Source organism: Hypomesus transpacificus, chromosome 9 (assembly GCF_021917145.1).
Source record: "Hypomesus transpacificus isolate Combined female chromosome 9, fHypTra1, whole genome shotgun sequence".
Taxonomy (NCBI): Eukaryota; Metazoa; Chordata; class Actinopteri; order Osmeriformes; family Osmeridae; genus Hypomesus; species Hypomesus transpacificus.
Window position 1 is genome coordinate 12,976,355 of NC_061068.1, and position 16,493 is coordinate 12,992,847.

The following is a 16,493-nucleotide window of genomic DNA, read 5'->3' on the forward strand; positions in this document are numbered from 1 at the left end:
GCAGGTGCTGTGGAAACGGTGCTAGAGGGCTTGCCAAGTATCGGCGAAAAAAAAAAAGCATTGTCCGGTAGCTGTCTTTAGATCACAAGCTACAAACACCCTCTGCCGTGCGTCCATTCCATTTTGAAACAGATGTGACAATGTCCTACTTTTTCTAAAATACCTGCCCCGTGTGAGGCTGCAACTCACGACCTTCAGATTATGAGACTGACGCGCTGCCTACTGCGCCAACGAGGCATGCTGCATGGCTGTGGCCCTCACCGCACCCAGGTCAGCAGGTGCTGTGGAAACGGTGCTAGAGGGCTTGCCAAGTATCGAGAGGGAAAAAGGCGCAGCCCGGTAGCTGTCTTTAGATCACCAGCTACAAACACCCTCTGCCGTGCGTCCATTCCATTTTGAAACAGATGTGACAATGTCCTACTTTTTCTAAAATACCTGCCCCGTGTGAGGCTGCAACTCACGACCTTCAGATTATGAGACTGACGCGCTGCCTACTGCGCCAACGAGGCATGCTGCATGGCTGTGGCCCTCACCGCACCCACGTCAGCAGGTGCTGTGGAAACGGTGCTAGAGGGCTTGCCAAGTATCAGCGAAAAAAAAAAAGCATTGTCCGGTAGCTGGCTGAAGATCACCAGCTACAAACACCCTCTGCCGTGCGTCCATTCCATTTTGAAACAGATGTGACAATGTCCTACTTTTTCTAAAATACCTGCCCCGTGTGAGGCTGCAACTCACGACCTTCAGATTATGAGACTGACGCGCTGCCTACTGCGCCAACGAGGCATGCTGCATGGCTGTGGCCCTCACCGCACCCACGTCAGCAGGTGCTGTGGAAACGGTGCTAGAGGGCTTGCCAAGTATCGGCGAAAAAAAAAAAGCATTGTCCGGTAGCTGTCTTTAGATCACAAGCTACAAACACCCTCTGCCGTGCGTCCATTCCATTTTGAAACAGATGTGACAATGTCCTACTTTTTCTAAAATACCTGCCCCGTGTGAGGCTCGAACTCACGACCTTCAGATTATGAGACTGACGCGCTGCCTACTGCGCCAACGAGGCATGCTGCATGGCTGTGGCCCTCACCGCACCCAGGTCAGCAGGTGCTGTGGAAACGGTGCTAGAGGGCTTGCCAAGTATCGGCGAAAAAAAAAAAGCATTGTCCGGTAGCTGTCTTTAGATCACCAGCTACAAACACCCTCTGCCGTGCGTCCATTCCATTTTGAAACAGATGTGACAATGTCCTACTTTTTCTAAAATACCTGCCCCGTGTGAGGCTGCAACTCACGACCTTCAGATTATGAGACTGACGCGCTGCCTACTGCGCCAACGAGGCATGCTGCATGGCTGTGGCCCTCACCGCACCCAGGTCAGCAGGTGCTGTGGAAACGGTGCTAGAGGGCTTGCCAAGTATCGAGAGGGAAAAAGGCGCATTGCCCGGTAGCTGTCTTTAGATCACCAGCTACAAACACCCTCTGCCGTGCGTCCATTCCATTTTGAAACAGATGTGACAATGTCCTACTTTTTCTAAAATACCTGCCCCGTGTGAGGCTCGAACTCACGACCTTCAGATTATGAGACTGACGCGCTGCCTACTGCGCCAACGAGGCATGCTGCATGGCTGTGGCCCTCACCGCACCCACGTCAGCAGGTGCTGTGGAAACGGTGCTAGAGGGCTTGCCAAGTATCGGCGAAAAAAAAAAAGCATTGTCCGGTAGCTGTCTTTAGATCACCAGCTACAAACACCCTCTGCCGTGCGTCCATTCCATTTTGAAACAGATGTGACAATGTCCTACTTTTTCTAAAATACCTGCCCCGTGTGAGGCTGCAACTCACGACCTTCAGATTATGAGACTGACGCGCTGCCTACTGCGCCAACGAGGCATGCTGCATGGCTGTGGCCCTCACCGCACCCACGTCAGCAGGTGCTGTGGAAACGGTGCTAGAGGGCTTGCCAAGTATCGCGAAAAAAAAAAGCATTGTCCGGTAGCTGTCTTTAGATCACCAGCTACAAACACCCTCTGCCGTGCGTCCATTCCATTTTGAAACAGATGTGACAATGTCCTACTTTTTCTAAAATACCTGCCCCGTGTGAGGCTGCAACTCACGACCTTCAGATTATGAGACTGACGCGCTGCCTACTGCGCCAACGAGGCATGCTGCATGGCTGTGGCCCTCACCGCACCCAGGTCAGCAGGTGCTGTGGAAACGGTGCTAGAGGGCTTGCCAGGTATCGAGAGGGAAAAAAAAAGCATTGTCCGGTAGCTGGCTGAAGATCACAAGCTACAAACACCCTCTGCCGTGCGTCCATTCCATTTTGAAACAGATGTGACAATGTCCTACTTTTTCTAAAATACCTGCCCCGTGTGAGGCTGCAACTCACGACCTTCAGATTATGAGACTGACGCGCTGCCTACTGCGCCAACGAGGCATGCTGCATGGCTGTGGCCCTCACCGCACCCAGGTCAGCAGGTGCTGTGGAAACGGTGCTAGAGGGCTTGCCAAGTATCGGCGAAAAAAAAAAAGCATTGTCCGGTAGCTGGCTGAAGATCACCAGCTACAAACACCCTCTGCCGTGCGTCCATTCCATTTTGAAACAGATGTGACAATGTCCTACTTTTTCTAAAATACCTGCCCCGTGTGAGGCTCGAACTCACGACCTTCAGATTATGAGACTGACGCGCTGCCTACTGCGCCAACGAGGCATGCTGCATGGCTGTGGCCCTCACCGCACCCAGGTCAGCAGGTGCTGTGGAAACGGTGCTAGAGGGCTTGCCAAGTATCGGCGAAAAAAAAAAAGCATTGTCCGGTAGCTGGCTGAAGATCACCAGCTACAAACACCCTCTGCCGTGCGTCCATTCCATTTTGAAACAGATGTGACAATGTCCTACATTTTCTAAAATACCTGCCCCGTGTGAGGCTGCAACTCACGACCTTCAGATTATGAGACTGACGCGCTGCCTACTGCGCCAACGAGGCATGCTGCATGGCTGTGGCCCTCACCGCACCCACGTCAGCAGGTGCTGTGGAAACGGTGCTAGAGGGCTTGCCAAGTATCGGCGAAAAAAAAAAAGCATTGTCCGGTAGCTGTCTTTAGATCACAAGCTACAAACACCCTCTGCCGTGCGTCCATTCCATTTTGAAACAGATGTGACAATGTCCTACTTTTTCTAAAATACCTGCCCCGTGTGAGGCTCGAACTCACGACCTTCAGATTATGAGACTGACGCGCTGCCTACTGCGCCAACGAGGCATGCTGCATGGCTGTGGCCCTCACCGCACCCAGGTCAGCAGGTGCTGTGGAAACGGTGCTAGAGGGCTTGCCAAGTATCGAGAAAAAAAAAAAGCATTGTCCGGTAGCTGTCTTTAGATCACCAGCTACAAACACCCTCTGCCGTGCGTCCATTCCATTTTGAAACAGATGTGACAATGTCCTACTTTTTCTAAAATACCTGCCCCGTGTGAGGCTCGAACTCACGACCTTCAGATTATGAGACTGACGCGCTGCCTACTGCGCCAACGAGGCATGCTGCATGGCTGTGGCCCTCACCGCACCCAGGTCAGCAGGTGCTGTGGAAACGGTGCTAGAGGGCTTGCCAAGTATCGGCGAAAAAAAAAAAGCATTGTCCGGTAGCTGGCTGAAGATCACCAGCTACAAACACCCTCTGCCGTGCGTCCATTCCATTTTGAAACAGATGTGACAATGTCCTACTTTTTCTAAAATACCTGCCCCGTGTGAGGCTGCAACTCACGACCTTCAGATTATGAGACTGACGCGCTGCCTACTGCGCCAACGAGGCATGCTGCATGGCTGTGGCCCTCACCGCACCCACGTCAGCAGGTGCTGTGGAAACGGTGCTAGAGGGCTTGCCAAGTATCGGCGAAAAAAAAAAAGCATTGTCCGGTAGCTGTCTTTAGATCACAAGCTACAAACACCCTCTGCCGTGCGTCCATTCCATTTTGAAACAGATGTGACAATGTCCTACTTTTTCTAAAATACCTGCCCCGTGTGAGGCTCGAACTCACGACCTTCAGATTATGAGACTGACGCGCTGCCTACTGCGCCAACGAGGCATGCTGCATGGCTGTGGCCCTCACCGCACCCAGGTCAGCAGGTGCTGTGGAAACGGTGCTAGAGGGCTTGCCAGGTATCGAGAGGGAAAAAAAAGCAGTCCGGTAGCTGTCTTTAGATCACCAGCTACAAACACCCTCTGCCGTGCGTCCATTCCATTTTGAAACAGATGTGACAATGTCCTACTTTTTCTAAAATACCTGCCCCGTGTGAGGCTCGAACTCACGACCTTCAGATTATGAGACTGACGCGCTGCCTACTGCGCCAACGAGGCATGCTGCATGGCTGTGGCCCTCACCGCACCCACGTCAGCAGGTGCTGTGGAAACGGTGCTAGAGGGCTTGCCAAGTATCAGCGAAAAAAAAAAAGCATTGTCCGGTAGCTGGCTGAAGATCACCAGCTACAAACACCCTCTGCCGTGCGTCCATTCCATTTTGAAACAGATGTGACAATGTCCTACATTTTCTAAAATACCTGCCCCGTGTGAGGCTGCAACTCACGACCTTCAGATTATGAGACTGACGCGCTGCCTACTGCGCCAACGAGGCATGCTGCATGGCTGTGGCCCTCACCGCACCCACGTCAGCAGGTGCTGTGGAAACGGTGCTAGAGGGCTTGCCAAGTATCGGCGAAAAAAAAAAAGCATTGTCCGGTAGCTGTCTTTAGATCACAAGCTACAAACACCCTCTGCCGTGCGTCCATTCCATTTTGAAACAGATGTGACAATGTCCTACTTTTTCTAAAATACCTGCCCCGTGTGAGGCTCGAACTCACGACCTTCAGATTATGAGACTGACGCGCTGCCTACTGCGCCAACGAGGCATGCTGCATGGCTGTGGCCCTCACCGCACCCAGGTCAGCAGGTGCTGTGGAAACGGTGCTAGAGGGCTTGTCAAGTATCGGCGAAAAAAAAAAAGCATTGTCCGGTAGCTGTCTTTAGATCACAAGCTACAAACACCCTCTGCCGTGCGTCCATTCCATTTTGAAACAGATGTGACAATGTCCTACTTTTTCTAAAATACCTGCCCCGTGTGAGGCTGCAACTCACGACCTTCAGATTATGAGACTGACGCGCTGCCTACTGCGCCAACGAGGCATGCTGCATGGCTGTGGCCCTCACCGCACCCACGTCAGCAGGTGCTGTGGAAACGGTGCTAGAGGGCTTGCCAGGTATCGAGAGGGAAAAAGGCGCAGCCCGGTAGCTGTCTTTAGATCACCAGCTACAAACACCCTCTGCCGTGCGTCCATTCCATTTTGAAACAGATGTGACAATGTCCTACTTTTTCTAAAATACCTGCCCCGTGTGAGGCTCGAACTCACGACCTTCAGATTATGAGACTGACGCGCTGCCTACTGCGCCAACGAGGCATGCTGCATGGCTGTGGCCCTCACCGCACCCAGGTCAGCAGGTGCTGTGGAAACGGTGCTAGAGGGCTTGCCAAGTATCGGCGAAAAAAAAAAAGCATTGTCCGGTAGCTGGCTGAAGATCACCAGCTACAAACACCCTCTGCCGTGCGTCCATTCCATTTTGAAACAGATGTGACAATGTCCTACTTTTTCTAAAATACCTGCCCCGTGTGAGGCTGCAACTCACGACCTTCAGATTATGAGACTGACGCGCTGCCTACTGCGCCAACGAGGCATGCTGCATGGCTGTGGCCCTCACCGCACCCAGGTCAGCAGGTGCTGTGGAAACGGTGCTAGAGGGCTTGCCAAGTATCGGCGAAAAAAAAAAAGCATTGTCCGGTAGCTGTCTTTAGATCACAAGCTACAAACACCCTCTGCCGTGCGTCCATTCCATTTTGAAACAGATGTGACAATGTCCTACTTTTTCTAAAATACCTGCCCCGTGTGAGGCTCGAACTCACGACCTTCAGATTATGAGACTGACGCGCTGCCTACTGCGCCAACGAGGCATGCTGCATGGCTGTGGCCCTCACCGCACCCAGGTCAGCAGGTGCTGTGGAAACGGTGCTAGAGGGCTTGCCAAGTATCGGCGAAAAAAAAAAAGCATTGTCCGGTAGCTGTCTTTAGATCACAAGCTACAAACACCCTCTGCCGTGCGTCCATTCCATTTTGAAACAGATGTGACAATGTCCTACTTTTTCTAAAATACCTGCCCCGTGTGAGGCTCGAACTCACGACCTTCAGATTATGAGACTGACGCGCTGCCTACTGCGCCAACGAGGCATGCTGCATGGCTGTGGCCCTCACCGCACCCAGGTCAGCAGGTGCTGTGGAAACGGTGCTAGAGGGCTTGCCAGGTATCGAGAGGGAAAAAGGTGCAGCCGGTAGCTGTCTTTAGATCACCAGCTACAAACACCCTCTGCCGTGCGTCCATTCCATTTTGAAACAGATGTGACAATGTCCTACTTTTTCTAAAATACCTGCCCCGTGTGAGGCTCGAACTCACGACCTTCAGATTATGAGACTGACGCGCTGCCTACTGCGCCAACGAGGCATGCTGCATGGCTGTGGCCCTCACCGCACCCACGTCAGCAGGTGCTGTGGAAACGGTGCTAGAGGGCTTGCCAAGTATCAGCGAAAAAAAAAAAGCATTGTCCGGTAGCTGGCTGAAGATCACCAGCTACAAACACCCTCTGCCGTGCGTCCATTCCATTTTGAAACAGATGTGACAATGTCCTACTTTTTCTAAAATACCTGCCCCGTGTGAGGCTGCAACTCACGACCTTCAGATTATGAGACTGACGCGCTGCCTACTGCGCCAACGAGGCATGCTGCATGGCTGTGGCCCTCACCGCACCCACGTCAGCAGGTGCTGTGGAAACGGTGCTAGAGGGCTTGCCAAGTATCGGCGAAAAAAAAAAAGCATTGTCCGGTAGCTGTCTTTAGATCACAAGCTACAAACACCCTCTGCCGTGCGTCCATTCCATTTTGAAACAGATGTGACAATGTCCTACATTTTCTAAAATACCTGCCCCGTGTGAGGCTCGAACTCACGACCTTCAGATTATGAGACTGACGCGCTGCCTACTGCGCCAACGAGGCATGCTGCATGGCTGTGGCCCTCACCGCACCCAGGTCAGCAGGTGCTGTGGAAACGGTGCTAGAGGGCTTGCCAAGTATCGGCGAAAAAAAAAAAGCATTGTCCGGTAGCTGTCTTTAGATCACAAGCTACAAACACCCTCTGCCGTGCGTCCATTCCATTTTGAAACAGATGTGACAATGTCCTACTTTTTCTAAAATACCTGCCCCGTGTGAGGCTGCAACTCACGACCTTCAGATTATGAGACTGACGCGCTGCCTACTGCGCCAACGAGGCATGCTGCATGGCTGTGGCCCTCACCGCACCCAGGTCAGCAGGTGCTGTGGAAACGGTGCTAGAGGGCTTGCCAGGTATCGAGAGGGAAAAAAAAGCAGTCCGGTAGCTGTCTTTAGATCACCAGCTACAAACACCCTCTGCCGTGCGTCCATTCCATTTTGAAACAGATGTGACAATGTCCTACTTTTTCTAAAATACCTGCCCCGTGTGAGGCTCGAACTCACGACCTTCAGATTATGAGACTGACGCGCTGCCTACTGCGCCAACGAGGCATGCTGCATGGCTGTGGCCCTCACCGCACCCACGTCAGCAGGTGCTGTGGAAACGGTGCTAGAGGGCTTGCCAAGTATCAGCGAAAAAAAAAAAGCATTGTCCGGTAGCTGGCTGAAGATCACCAGCTACAAACACCCTCTGCCGTGCGTCCATTCCATTTTGAAACAGATGTGACAATGTCCTACTTTTTCTAAAATACCTGCCCCGTGTGAGGCTGCAACTCACGACCTTCAGATTATGAGACTGACGCGCTGCCTACTGCGCCAACGAGGCATGCTGCATGGCTGTGGCCCTCACCGCACCCACGTCAGCAGGTGCTGTGGAAACGGTGCTAGAGGGCTTGCCAAGTATCGGCGAAAAAAAAAAAGCATTGTCCGGTAGCTGTCTTTAGATCACAAGCTACAAACACCCTCTGCCGTGCGTCCATTCCATTTTGAAACAGATGTGACAATGTCCTACTTTTTCTAAAATACCTGCCCCGTGTGAGGCTCGAACTCACGACCTTCAGATTATGAGACTGACGCGCTGCCTACTGCGCCAACGAGGCATGCTGCATGGCTGTGGCCCTCACCGCACCCAGGTCAGCAGGTGCTGTGGAAACGGTGCTAGAGGGCTTGCCAAGTATCGGCGAAAAAAAAAAAGCATTGTCCGGTAGCTGTCTTTAGATCACAAGCTACAAACACCCTCTGCCGTGCGTCCATTCCATTTTGAAACAGATGTGACAATGTCCTACTTTTTCTAAAATACCTGCCCCGTGTGAGGCTGCAACTCACGACCTTCAGATTATGAGACTGACGCGCTGCCTACTGCGCCAACGAGGCATGCTGCATGGCTGTGGCCCTCACCGCACCCACGTCAGCAGGTGCTGTGGAAACGGTGCTAGAGGGCTTGCCAGGTATCGAGAAAAAAAAAAAGCATTGTCCGGTAGCTGTCTTTAGATCACCAGCTACAAACACCCTCTGCCGTGCGTCCATTCCATTTTGAAACAGATGTGACAATGTCCTACTTTTTCTAAAATACCTGCCCCGTGTGAGGCTCGAACTCACGACCTTCAGATTATGAGACTGACGCGCTGCCTACTGCGCCAACGAGGCATGCTGCATGGCTGTGGCCCTCACCGCACCCAGGTCAGCAGGTGCTGTGGAAACGGTGCTAGAGGGCTTGCCAAGTATCGGCGAAAAAAAAAAAGCATTGTCCGGTAGCTGTCTTTAGATCACAAGCTACAAACACCCTCTGCCGTGCGTCCATTCCATTTTGAAACAGATGTGACAATGTCCTACTTTTTCTAAAATACCTGCCCCGTGTGAGGCTGCAACTCACGACCTTCAGATTATGAGACTGACGCGCTGCCTACTGCGCCAACGAGGCATGCTGCATGGCTGTGGCCCTCACCGCACCCAGGTCAGCAGGTGCTGTGGAAACGGTGCTAGAGGGCTTGCCAAGTATCGCGAAAAAAAAGGCGCATTGTCCGGTAGCTGTCTTTAGATCACCAGCTACAAACACCCTCTGCCGTGCGTCCATTCCATTTTGAAACAGATGTGACAATGTCCTACTTTTTCTAAAATACCTGCCCCGTGTGAGGCTGCAACTCACGACCTTCAGATTATGAGACTGACGCGCTGCCTACTGCGCCAACGAGGCATGCTGCATGGCTGTGGCCCTCACCGCACCCAGGTCAGCAGGTGCTGTGGAAACGGTGCTAGAGGGCTTGCCAAGTATCGAGAGGGAAAAAGGCGCAGTCCGGTAGCTGTCTTTAGATCACCAGCTACAAACACCCTCTGCCGTGCGTCCATTCCATTTTGAAACAGATGTGACAATGTCCTACTTTTTCTAAAATACCTGCCCCGTGTGAGGCTCGAACTCACGACCTTCAGATTATGAGACTGACGCGCTGCCTACTGCGCCAACGAGGCATGCTGCATGGCTGTGGCCCTCACCGCACCCAGGTCAGCAGGTGCTGTGGAAACGGTGCTAGAGGGCTTGCCAAGTATCGGCGAAAAAAAAAAAGCATTGTCCGGTAGCTGGCTGAAGATCACCAGCTACAAACACCCTCTGCCGTGCGTCCATTCCATTTTGAAACAGATGTGACAATGTCCTACTTTTTCTAAAATACCTGCCCCGTGTGAGGCTCGAACTCACGACCTTCAGATTATGAGACTGACGCGCTGCCTACTGCGCCAACGAGGCATGCTGCATGGCTGTGGCCCTCACCGCACCCAGGTCAGCAGGTGCTGTGGAAACGGTGCTAGAGGGCTTGCCAAGTATCGGCGAAAAAAAAAAAGCATTGTCCGGTAGCTGTCTTTAGATCACCAGCTACAAACACCCTCTGCCGTGCGTCCATTCCATTTTGAAACAGATGTGACAATGTCCTACTTTTTCTAAAATACCTGCCCCGTGTGAGGCTCGAACTCACGACCTTCAGATTATGAGACTGACGCGCTGCCTACTGCGCCAACGAGGCATGCTGCATGGCTGTGGCCCTCACCGCACCCAGGTCAGCAGGTGCTGTGGAAACGGTGCTAGAGGGCTTGCCAAGTATCGGCGAAAAAAAAAAAGCATTGTCCGGTAGCTGGCTGAAGATCACCAGCTACAAACACCCTCTGCCGTGCGTCCATTCCATTTTGAAACAGATGTGACAATGTCCTACTTTTTCTAAAATACCTGCCCCGTGTGAGGCTGCGAACTCACGACCTTCAGATTATGAGACTGACGCGCTGCCTACTGCGCCAACGAGGCATGCTGCATGGCTGTGGCCCTCACCGCACCCAGGTCAGCAGGTGCTGTGGAAACGGTGCTAGAGGGCTTGCCAAGTATCGGCGAAAAAAAAAAAGCATTGTCCGGTAGCTGTCTTTAGATCACAAGCTACAAACACCCTCTGCCGTGCGTCCATTCCATTTTGAAACAGATGTGACAATGTCCTACTTTTTCTAAAATACCTGCCCCGTGTGAGGCTGCGAACTCACGACCTTCAGATTATGAGACTGACGCGCTGCCTACTGCGCCAACGAGGCATGCTGCATGGCTGTGGCCCTCACCGCACCCAGGTCAGCAGGTGCTGTGGAAACGGTGCTAGAGGGCTTGCCAAGTATCGGCGAAAAAAAAAAAGCATTGTCCGGTAGCTGGCTGAAGATCACCAGCTACAAACACCCTCTGCCGTGCGTCCATTCCATTTTGAAACAGATGTGACAATGTCCTACTTTTTCTAAAATACCTGCCCCGTGTGAGGCTGCAACTCACGACCTTCAGATTATGAGACTGACGCGCTGCCTACTGCGCCAACGAGGCATGCTGCATGGCTGTGGCCCTCACCGCACCCAGGTCAGCAGGTGCTGTGGAAACGGTGCTAGAGGGCTTGCCAAGTATCGGCGAAAAAAAAAAAGCATTGTCCGGTAGCTGTCTTTAGATCACCAGCTACAAACACCCTCTGCCGTGCGTCCATTCCATTTTGAAACAGATGTGACAATGTCCTACTTTTTCTAAAATACCTGCCCCGTGTGAGGCTGCAACTCACGACCTTCAGATTATGAGACTGACGCGCTGCCTACTGCGCCAACGAGGCATGCTGCATGGCTGTGGCCCTCACCGCACCCAGGTCAGCAGGTGCTGTGGAAACGGTGCTAGAGGGCTTGCCAAGTATCGGCGAAAAAAAAAAAGCATTGTCCGGTAGCTGTCTTTAGATCACCAGCTACAAACACCCTCTGCCGTGCGTCCATTCCATTTTGAAACAGATGTGACAATGTCCTACTTTTTCTAAAATACCTGCCCCGTGTGAGGCTCGAACTCACGACCTTCAGATTATGAGACTGACGCGCTGCCTACTGCGCCAACGAGGCATGCTGCATGGCTGTGGCCCTCACCGCACCCAGGTCAGCAGGTGCTGTGGAAACGGTGCTAGAGGGCTTGCCAAGTATCGGCGAAAAAAAAAAAGCATTGTCCGGTAGCTGTCTTTAGATCACAAGCTACAAACACCCTCTGCCGTGCGTCCATTCCATTTTGAAACAGATGTGACAATGTCCTACTTTTTCTAAAATACCTGCCCCGTGTGAGGCTCGAACTCACGACCTTCAGATTATGAGACTGACGCGCTGCCTACTGCGCCAACGAGGCATGCTGCATGGCTGTGGCCCTCACCGCACCCAGGTCAGCAGGTGCTGTGGAAACGGTGCTAGAGGGCTTGCCAAGTATCGGCGAAAAAAAAAAAGCATTGTCCGGTAGCTGGCTGAAGATCACCAGCTACAAACACCCTCTGCCGTGCGTCCATTCCATTTTGAAACAGATGTGACAATGTCCTACTTTTTCTAAAATACCTGCCCCGTGTGAGGCTCGAACTCACGACCTTCAGATTATGAGACTGACGCGCTGCCTACTGCGCCAACGAGGCATGCTGCATGGCTGTGGCCCTCACCGCACCCAGGTCAGCAGGTGCTGTGGAAACGGTGCTAGAGGGCTTGCCAAGTATCGAGAGGGAAAAAGGCGCAGCCCGGTAGCTGTCTTTAGATCACCAGCTACAAACACCCTCTGCCGTGCGTCCATTCCATTTTGAAACAGATGTGACAATGTCCTACTTTTTCTAAAATACCTGCCCCGTGTGAGGCTGCAACTCACGACCTTCAGATTATGAGACTGACGCGCTGCCTACTGCGCCAACGAGGCATGCTGCATGGCTGTGGCCCTCACCGCACCCAGGTCAGCAGGTGCTGTGGAAACGGTGCTAGAGGGCTTGCCAAGTATCGGCGAAAAAAAAAAAGCATTGTCCGGTAGCTGTCTTTAGATCACCAGCTACAAACACCCTCTGCCGTGCGTCCATTCCATTTTGAAACAGATGTGACAATGTCCTACTTTTTCTAAAATACCTGCCCCGTGTGAGGCTGCAACTCACGACCTTCAGATTATGAGACTGACGCGCTGCCTACTGCGCCAACGAGGCATGCTGCATGGCTGTGGCCCTCACCGCACCCAGGTCAGCAGGTGCTGTGGAAACGGTGCTAGAGGGCTTGCCAAGTATCGGCGAAAAAAAAAAAGCATTGTCCGGTAGCTTTCTTTAGATCACCAGCTACAAACACCCTCTGCCGTGCGTCCATTCCATTTTGAAACAGATGTGACAATGTCCTACTTTTTCTAAAATACCTGCCCCGTGTGAGGCTCGAACTCACGACCTTCAGATTATGAGACTGACGCGCTGCCTACTGCGCCAACGAGGCATGCTGCATGGCTGTGGCCCTCACCGCACCCAGGTCAGCAGGTGCTGTGGAAACGGTGCTAGAGGGCTTGCCAAGTATCGGCGAAAAAAAAAAAGCATTGTCCGGTAGCTGGCTGAAGATCACCAGCTACAAACACCCTCTGCCGTGCGTCCATTCCATTTTGAAACAGATGTGACAATGTCCTACTTTTTCTAAAATACCTGCCCCGTGTGAGGCTCGAACTCACGACCTTCAGATTATGAGACTGACGCGCTGCCTACTGCGCCAACGAGGCATGCTGCATGGCTGTGGCCCTCACCGCACCCAGGTCAGCAGGTGCTGTGGAAACGGTGCTAGAGGGCTTGCCAAGTATCGGCGAAAAAAAAAAAGCATTGTCCGGTAGCTGTCTTTAGATCACAAGCTACAAACACCCTCTGCCGTGCGTCCATTCCATTTTGAAACAGATGTGACAATGTCCTACTTTTTCTAAAATACCTGCCCCGTGTGAGGCTCGAACTCACGACCTTCAGATTATGAGACTGACGCGCTGCCTACTGCGCCAACGAGGCATGCTGCATGGCTGTGGCCCTCACCGCACCCAGGTCAGCAGGTGCTGTGGAAACGGTGCTAGAGGGCTTGCCAAGTATCGAGCGAAAAAAAAAAAGCATTGTCCGGTAGCTGGCTGAAGATCACCAGCTACAAACACCCTCTGCCGTGCGTCCATTCCATTTTGAAACAGATGTGACAATGTCCTACTTTTTCTAAAATACCTGCCCCGTGTGAGGCTGCAACTCACGACCTTCAGATTATGAGACTGACGCGCTGCCTACTGCGCCAACGAGGCATGCTGCATGGCTGTGGCCCTCACCGCACCCAGGTCAGCAGGTGCTGTGGAAACGGTGCTAGAGGGCTTGCCAAGTATCGAGAGAAAAAAAAAAAGCATTGTCCGGTAGCTGGCTGAAGATCACCAGCTACAAACACCCTCTGCCGTGCGTCCATTCCATTTTGAAACAGATGTGACAATGTCCTACATTTTCTAAAATACCTGCCCCGTGTGAGGCTGCAACTCACGACCTTCAGATTATGAGACTGACGCGCTGCCTACTGCGCCAACGAGGCATGCTGCATGGCTGTGGCCCTCACCGCACCCAGGTCAGCAGGTGCTGTGGAAACGGTGCTAGAGGGCTTGCCAAGTATCGGCGAAAAAAAAAAAGCATTGTCCGGTAGCTGGCTGAAGATCACCAGCTACAAACACCCTCTGCCGTGAAACAGATGTGACAATGTCCTACTGCCTAAAAAAAGCATTGTTTTCTAAAATACCTGTCCATTCCATTTTGAAACAGATGTGACAATGTCCTACTTTTTCTAAAATACCTGCCCCGTGTGAGGCTCGAACTCACGACCTTCAGATTATGAGACTGACGCGCTGCCTACTGCGCCAACGAGGCATGCTGCATGGCTGTGGCCCTCACCGCACCCAGGTCAGCAGGTGCTGTGGAAACGGTGCTAGAGGGCTTGCCAAGTATCGGCGAAAAAAAAAAAGCATTGTCCGGTAGCTGTCTTTAGATCACAAGCTACAAACACCCTCTGCCGTGCGTCCATTCCATTTTGAAACAGATGTGACAATGTCCTACTTTTTCTAAAATACCTGCCCCGTGTGAGGCTCGAACTCACGACCTTCAGATTATGAGACTGACGCGCTGCCTACTGCGCCAACGAGGCATGCTGCATGGCTGTGGCCCTCACCGCACCCAGGTCAGCAGGTGCTGTGGAAACGGTGCTAGAGGGCTTGCCAGGTATCGAGAGGGAAAAAAAAGCATTGCCCGGTAGCTGTCTTTAGATCACCAGCTACAAACACCCTCTGCCGTGCGTCCATTCCATTTTGAAACAGATGTGACAATGTCCTACTTTTTCTAAAATACCTGCCCCGTGTGAGGCTGCAACTCACGACCTTCAGATTATGAGACTGACGCGCTGCCTACTGCGCCAACGAGGCATGCTGCATGGCTGTGGCCCTCACCGCACCCAGGTCAGCAGGTGCTGTGGAAACGGTGCTAGAGGGCTTGCCAAGTATCGGCGAAAAAAAAAAAGCATTGTCCGGTAGCTGTCTTTAGATCACAAGCTACAAACACCCTCTGCCGTGCGTCCATTCCATTTTGAAACAGATGTGACAATGTCCTACTTTTTCTAAAATACCTGCCCCGTGTGAGGCTGCAACTCACGACCTTCAGATTATGAGACTGACGCGCTGCCTACTGCGCCAACGAGGCATGCTGCATGGCTGTGGCCCTCACCGCACCCAGGTCAGCAGGTGCTGTGGAAACGGTGCTAGAGGGCTTGCCAAGTATCGGCGAAAAAAAAAAAGCATTGTCCGGTAGCTGTCTTTAGATCACAAGCTACAAACACCCTCTGCCGTGCGTCCATTCCATTTTGAAACAGATGTGACAATGTCCTACTTTTTCTAAAATACCTGCCCCGTGTGAGGCTGCAACTCACGACCTTCAGATTATGAGACTGACGCGCTGCCTACTGCGCCAACGAGGCATGCTGCATGGCTGTGGCCCTCACCGCACCCAGGTCAGCAGGTGCTGTGGAAACGGTGCTAGAGGGCTTGCCAAGTATCGAGCGAAAAAAAAAAAGCATTGTCCGGTAGCTGTCTTTAGATCACAAGCTACAAACACCCTCTGCCGTGCGTCCATTCCATTTTGAAACAGATGTGACAATGTCCTACTTTTTCTAAAATACCTGCCCCGTGTGAGGCTGCAACTCACGACCTTCAGATTATGAGACTGACGCGCTGCCTACTGCGCCAACGAGGCATGCTGCATGGCTGTGGCCCTCACCGCACCCAGGTCAGCAGGTGCTGTGGAAACGGTGCTAGAGGGCTTGCCAAGTATCGGCGAAAAAAAAAAAGCATTGTCCGGTAGCTGGCTGAAGATCACCAGCTACAAACACCCTCTGCCGTGCGTCCATTCCATTTTGAAACAGATGTGACAATGTCCTACTTTTTCTAAAATACCTGCCCCGTGTGAGGCTCGAACTCACGACCTTCAGATTATGAGACTGACGCGCTGCCTACTGCGCCAACGAGGCATGCTGCATGGCTGTGGCCCTCACCGCACCCAGGTCAGCAGGTGCTGTGGAAACGGTGCTAGAGGGCTTGCCAAGTATCGGCGAAAAAAAAAAAGCATTGTCCGGTAGCTGTCTTTAGATCACAAGCTACAAACACCCTCTGCCGTGCGTCCATTCCATTTTGAAACAGATGTGACAATGTCCTACTTTTTCTAAAATACCTGCCCCGTGTGAGGCTCGAACTCACGACCTTCAGATTATGAGACTGACGCGCTGCCTACTGCGCCAACGAGGCATGCTGCATGGCTGTGGCCCTCACCGCACCCAGGTCAGCAGGTGCTGTGGAAACGGTGCTAGAGGGCTTGCCAGGTATCGAGAGGGAAAAAAAAGCAGCCCGGTAGCTGTCTTTAGATCACCAGCTACAAACACCCTCTGCCGTGCGTCCATTCCATTTTGAAACAGATGTGACAATGTCCTACTTTTTCTAAAATACCTGCCCCGTGTGAGGCTGCAACTCACGACCTTCAGATTATGAGACTGACGCGCTGCCTACTGCGCCAACGAGGCATGCTGCATGGCTGTGGCCCTCACCGCACCCACGTCAGCAGGTGCTGTGGA

General features: G+C 52.5%; 31 non-coding genes across 31 annotated transcripts; all 31 read right to left on the bottom strand.

Moving 5' to 3' along the window:
* Positions 1-984: 984 nt before the first annotated feature.
* Positions 985-1,057, bottom strand: trnam-cau. Its single transcript has one exon. It is a non-coding gene; the product is annotated as a tRNA-Met (tRNA).
* A 475-nt stretch (positions 1,058-1,532) lies between these two features.
* trnam-cau lies at positions 1,533-1,605 on the bottom strand. Its single transcript has one exon. It is a non-coding gene; the product is annotated as a tRNA-Met (tRNA).
* Positions 1,606-2,627: 1,022 nt separating this feature from the next.
* trnam-cau lies at positions 2,628-2,700 on the bottom strand. Its single transcript has one exon. It is a non-coding gene; the product is annotated as a tRNA-Met (tRNA).
* A 475-nt stretch (positions 2,701-3,175) lies between these two features.
* trnam-cau lies at positions 3,176-3,248 on the bottom strand. Its single transcript has one exon. It is a non-coding gene; the product is annotated as a tRNA-Met (tRNA).
* Positions 3,249-3,448: 200 nt separating this feature from the next.
* On the bottom strand, positions 3,449-3,521 carry trnam-cau. Its single transcript has one exon. It is a non-coding gene; the product is annotated as a tRNA-Met (tRNA).
* Positions 3,522-3,996: 475 nt separating this feature from the next.
* Positions 3,997-4,069, bottom strand: trnam-cau. The gene has a single exon. It is a non-coding gene; the product is annotated as a tRNA-Met (tRNA).
* A 199-nt stretch (positions 4,070-4,268) lies between these two features.
* On the bottom strand, positions 4,269-4,341 carry trnam-cau. Its single transcript has one exon. It is a non-coding gene; the product is annotated as a tRNA-Met (tRNA).
* A 475-nt stretch (positions 4,342-4,816) lies between these two features.
* trnam-cau lies at positions 4,817-4,889 on the bottom strand. Its single transcript has one exon. It is a non-coding gene; the product is annotated as a tRNA-Met (tRNA).
* A 473-nt stretch (positions 4,890-5,362) lies between these two features.
* Positions 5,363-5,435, bottom strand: trnam-cau. Its single transcript has one exon. It is a non-coding gene; the product is annotated as a tRNA-Met (tRNA).
* A 475-nt stretch (positions 5,436-5,910) lies between these two features.
* trnam-cau lies at positions 5,911-5,983 on the bottom strand. The gene has a single exon. It is a non-coding gene; the product is annotated as a tRNA-Met (tRNA).
* A 201-nt stretch (positions 5,984-6,184) lies between these two features.
* On the bottom strand, positions 6,185-6,257 carry trnam-cau. Its single transcript has one exon. It is a non-coding gene; the product is annotated as a tRNA-Met (tRNA).
* Positions 6,258-6,455: 198 nt separating this feature from the next.
* trnam-cau lies at positions 6,456-6,528 on the bottom strand. Its single transcript has one exon. It is a non-coding gene; the product is annotated as a tRNA-Met (tRNA).
* Positions 6,529-7,003: 475 nt separating this feature from the next.
* On the bottom strand, positions 7,004-7,076 carry trnam-cau. Its single transcript has one exon. It is a non-coding gene; the product is annotated as a tRNA-Met (tRNA).
* A 473-nt stretch (positions 7,077-7,549) lies between these two features.
* On the bottom strand, positions 7,550-7,622 carry trnam-cau. The gene has a single exon. It is a non-coding gene; the product is annotated as a tRNA-Met (tRNA).
* Positions 7,623-8,097: 475 nt separating this feature from the next.
* Positions 8,098-8,170, bottom strand: trnam-cau. The gene has a single exon. It is a non-coding gene; the product is annotated as a tRNA-Met (tRNA).
* Positions 8,171-8,644: 474 nt separating this feature from the next.
* On the bottom strand, positions 8,645-8,717 carry trnam-cau. Its single transcript has one exon. It is a non-coding gene; the product is annotated as a tRNA-Met (tRNA).
* Positions 8,718-9,463: 746 nt separating this feature from the next.
* Positions 9,464-9,536, bottom strand: trnam-cau. The gene has a single exon. It is a non-coding gene; the product is annotated as a tRNA-Met (tRNA).
* A 201-nt stretch (positions 9,537-9,737) lies between these two features.
* On the bottom strand, positions 9,738-9,810 carry trnam-cau. The gene has a single exon. It is a non-coding gene; the product is annotated as a tRNA-Met (tRNA).
* Positions 9,811-10,011: 201 nt separating this feature from the next.
* On the bottom strand, positions 10,012-10,084 carry trnam-cau. The gene has a single exon. It is a non-coding gene; the product is annotated as a tRNA-Met (tRNA).
* A 201-nt stretch (positions 10,085-10,285) lies between these two features.
* Positions 10,286-10,359, bottom strand: trnam-cau. The gene has a single exon. It is a non-coding gene; the product is annotated as a tRNA-Met (tRNA).
* Positions 10,360-10,560: 201 nt separating this feature from the next.
* On the bottom strand, positions 10,561-10,634 carry trnam-cau. Its single transcript has one exon. It is a non-coding gene; the product is annotated as a tRNA-Met (tRNA).
* A 749-nt stretch (positions 10,635-11,383) lies between these two features.
* Positions 11,384-11,456, bottom strand: trnam-cau. Its single transcript has one exon. It is a non-coding gene; the product is annotated as a tRNA-Met (tRNA).
* A 201-nt stretch (positions 11,457-11,657) lies between these two features.
* On the bottom strand, positions 11,658-11,730 carry trnam-cau. The gene has a single exon. It is a non-coding gene; the product is annotated as a tRNA-Met (tRNA).
* Positions 11,731-11,931: 201 nt separating this feature from the next.
* On the bottom strand, positions 11,932-12,004 carry trnam-cau. Its single transcript has one exon. It is a non-coding gene; the product is annotated as a tRNA-Met (tRNA).
* Positions 12,005-12,751: 747 nt separating this feature from the next.
* trnam-cau lies at positions 12,752-12,824 on the bottom strand. The gene has a single exon. It is a non-coding gene; the product is annotated as a tRNA-Met (tRNA).
* Positions 12,825-13,025: 201 nt separating this feature from the next.
* trnam-cau lies at positions 13,026-13,098 on the bottom strand. Its single transcript has one exon. It is a non-coding gene; the product is annotated as a tRNA-Met (tRNA).
* A 201-nt stretch (positions 13,099-13,299) lies between these two features.
* trnam-cau lies at positions 13,300-13,372 on the bottom strand. Its single transcript has one exon. It is a non-coding gene; the product is annotated as a tRNA-Met (tRNA).
* Positions 13,373-14,178: 806 nt separating this feature from the next.
* Positions 14,179-14,251, bottom strand: trnam-cau. The gene has a single exon. It is a non-coding gene; the product is annotated as a tRNA-Met (tRNA).
* Positions 14,252-14,452: 201 nt separating this feature from the next.
* trnam-cau lies at positions 14,453-14,525 on the bottom strand. The gene has a single exon. It is a non-coding gene; the product is annotated as a tRNA-Met (tRNA).
* A 1,298-nt stretch (positions 14,526-15,823) lies between these two features.
* Positions 15,824-15,896, bottom strand: trnam-cau. The gene has a single exon. It is a non-coding gene; the product is annotated as a tRNA-Met (tRNA).
* Positions 15,897-16,097: 201 nt separating this feature from the next.
* trnam-cau lies at positions 16,098-16,170 on the bottom strand. Its single transcript has one exon. It is a non-coding gene; the product is annotated as a tRNA-Met (tRNA).
* Positions 16,171-16,493: the final 323 nt, after the last annotated feature.